This window comes from Cherax quadricarinatus, chromosome 58, assembly GCF_038502225.1.
Source record: "Cherax quadricarinatus isolate ZL_2023a chromosome 58, ASM3850222v1, whole genome shotgun sequence".
NCBI classification, from domain to species: domain Eukaryota; kingdom Metazoa; phylum Arthropoda; class Malacostraca; order Decapoda; family Parastacidae; genus Cherax; species Cherax quadricarinatus.
The window spans coordinates 2,846,922-2,850,830 of NC_091349.1; positions in this window are offsets into that span (position 1 = coordinate 2,846,922).

Here is a 3,909-nt window from a genome sequence, read left to right on the forward strand (position 1 = left end):
AGACTGCATATAGTAATTGCATATGCTATGTGAGCTAGGGAAAATTTAACGTGTTGCATCAGAAATTATATAAAGGTGGAAGGGAAAGACATGTGATCTGCTTGGCTGTAGTTTATCTAAAAGCTAATCTTAGGTGTGGTCTACAAGACTCCCAAATAAAGTACGAAACTGATAAGGCATCAACAATGAAAAAGTAATTTTTAATGGAAGATTTTTAACTTTAACCAAAGTGATTGGACAAACTGACAGGAAATCTATGTCTAGTGACTATCTTGAAATGGTAAAGTGCCTTTTTCTTCAAAATAGTTTGTATCAGAACTAACTAGAGAAATAACCTGCTGGACTTGGTTCTAGCAAAGAAGGATTCTCTTATAAGCTTGAAGTTAATGAAGAGCTAGGAGAAAGCAGCCACAAATCTCTTAGTTCCAATATCTCGTGGAATTACCCTAATAATAATAAACTTAAGGTCCTAATTTTCGTTTTGCAACACACAGGAAGTATCTGAGTAGTGTTGACTGCAGTAATCTGACCAAGGAAAATCCTAGAGGGATTAGTACCAAATTTGCACTCGGCAGACGGTGCAACATCTCCCAATGAAAAGCAGGAGGGCCATGAGTATGCTAAGAGACAACACAGTAAGTGTCAGGGGCCCAAGACTGTTCAACTGCCTCCCAGCATACATAAGGAGATACTACCAATAGACCCCTGGCTGTCTTTAAGAAGGCGCTGGACAGGCACCTAAAGTCAGTACCTGACCAGCTCTCGGTAGTACCAGTTATCTCAGTAGTACCAGTAACCAGATACTAGTGTCAGTGGTAATGACTCGTACACCGACCGTTACTGATCCTCTGCTCCTGCGTGAATCACTGACTGTTATTCACTGTTACAGCTGACCTAGCAAGATTTGTATGCCGCTTACCCTCTAGGCACTGTGAGTCAGTTGAAGGATAGACAGGAGAGACTCAGGTCAGGCTTGGCGCTTCCCATACATTCCGTCTAATATACGTACGTACATCTTAAGTGAGTGTTGTTACCCAATCCACGTTACGAGCCCCCACGTGACAGCCGGGCTGTGGTTCGTACGTCAGTTTACGTGCGGCCAGCAGTAACAGTTTGGTTGATCAGACCCTGATCCACAGCGAGGACTGGTCACAGACCGGACCGCAGGGGCGATGACCCCTGAAACCCTCTGTAGGCATACTATTAAATTTCTCCTATTCAACTTTACTACTGATCTGTTTTCCTCATATACCACTTGTTATGCTTGAATTTCTGTTAAACTATTGTTTACATTCACAATTTAAAAAAAAAAAATCAGTCCTCAGGATTACATAGCTTTAAACTTAATTTTCTGGTATTACCATTTGTTTACTGCCACATTTTGTTTTATTTCATTTATATCTTGACTTATATCCACTGCTATAGTTCATTTTCTCCTGAAAAGCGCCATTACACACTGAAAATGACAAAAAGTTACAAGCTTGCTTAATTATTATTATTATAATCAAGGGGGAAGCGCTAAACCCGGAGGATTATACAGCAAATGGGGGGGATGCGGAAGGCATTCAGGCTTAATTCGGGGAACTGGAGCACAGATCCAATTCCCTAAATCAAGAGCCCCTCACCAACATCAAGGAACCTTCCTTGAGGGGCCCCTCAAGGAAGTCAATAACAAAAACATAAAGTGGGACCAAGTAAACCAAGTCCTAACCGATATAAGCAACACAGACCCCAACTTATGCCTAGAACAGATTAACTCGGTGGCACTCGATGTATGCACAAGGCTTATTCCTCTAAGAAAAAGGAGGAGTAGATGTAAAATAGAAAGAGACAGGCGCTCCCTTTACAGGCGACGGAAAAGAATAACAGAGCGGCTAAAAGAGGTCAATATATCTGAAATGCGTAGGGAGACACTGGTCAGAGAAATAGCAAGCATCGAACTTAAGCTAAAGGAATCTTATAGGAGTCAGGAATCGCGGGAAGAACTAAAAGCCATAAATGAAATCGAAAGAAATCCAAAGTATTTCTTCTCCTATGCCAAATCAAAGTCGAGAACAACGTCCAGTATTGGGCCCCTACTTAAACAAGATGGGTCCTACACTGATGACAGCAAGGAAATGAGTGAGCTACTCAAGTCCCAATATGACTCAGTTTTTAGCAAGCCGCTAACCAGACTGAGAGTCGAAGATCAAAATGAATTTTTTATGAGAGAGCCACAGAATTTGGTTAACACAAGCCTATCCGATGTTATCCTGACGCCAAATGACTTCGAACAGGCGATAAATGACATGCCCATGTACTCTGCCCCAGGACCAGACTCATGGAACTCCGTGTTCATCAAGAACTGCAAGAAGCCTATCACGAGCCTTTTCCATCCTATGGAGAGGGAGCATGGACACGGGGGTCGTCCCACAGTTACTAAAAACAACAGACATAGCCCCACTCCACAAAGGGGGCAGTAAAGCAACAGCAAAGAACTACAGACCGATAGCACTAACATCCCATATCATAAAAATCTTTGAAAGGGTCCTAAGAAGCAAGATCACCACCCATCTAGAAACCCATCAGTTACACAACCCAGGGCAACATGGGTTTAGAACAGGTCGCTCCTGTCTGTCTCAACTATTGGATCACTACGACAAGGTCCTAAATGCACTAGAAGACAAAAAGAATGCAGATGTAATATATACAGACTTTGCAAAAGCCTTCGACAAGTGTGACCATGGCGTAATAGCGCACAAAATACGTGCTAAAGGAATAACAGGAAAAGTCGGTCGATGGGTCTATAATTTCCTCACTAACAGAACACAGAGAGTAGTCGTCAACAGAGTAAAGTCCGAGGCAGCTATGGTGAAAAGCTCTGTTCCACAAGGCACAGTACTCGCTCCCATCTTGTTCCTCATCCTCATATCCGACATAGACAAGGATGTCAGCCACAGCACCGTGTCTTCCTTTGCAGATGACACCCGAATCTGCATGACAGTGTCTTCCATTGCAGACACTGCAAGGCTCCAGGCGGACATCAACCAAATCTTTCAGTGGGCTGCAGAAAACAATATGAAGTTCAACGATGAGAAATTTCAATTACTCAGATATGGTAAACACGAGGAAATTAAATCTTCATCAGAGTACAAAACAAATTCTGGCCACAAAATAGAGCGAAACACCAACGTCAAAGACCTGGGAGTGATCATGTCGGAGGATCTCACCTTCAAGGACCATAACATTGTATCAATCGCATCTGCTAGAAAAATGACAGGATGGATAATGAGAACCTTCAAAACTAGGGAGGCCAAGCCCATGATGACACTCTTCAGGTCACTTGTCCTATCTAGGCTGGAATATTGCTGCACACTAACAGCACCTTTCAAGGCAGGTGAAATTGCTGACCTAGAAAATGTACAGAGAACCTTCACGGCGCGCATAACAGAGATAAAACACCTCAATTACTGGGAGCGCTTGAGGTTCCTAAACCTGTATTCCCTGGAATGCAGGCGGGAGAGATACATGATTATATACAACTGGAAAATCCTAGAGGGACTAGTACCGAACTTGCACACGAAAATCACTCACTACGAAAGCAAAAGACTTGGCAGACGATGCAACATCCCCCCAATGAAAAGCAGGGGTGTCACTAGCACGTTAAGAGACCATACAATAAGTGTCAGGGGCCCGAGACTGTTCAACTGCCTCCCAGCATCAGCGGCAGCGGCAACAGGAACCTTGTCCTCTATTTTTACTTCTACCTGAGGTTCCCAGCAGCCCAGTGATGACCTAATCAAGACCCGCATAAAACTAACATGTGTGGATACCCAGAATGATATAAAGCAACTGCAGAAATCACCCAAAAGTTCACAAATTTACCAACTAATAGGACTCGTTCTAGCAACTCCTACCCCGCTGCCACTG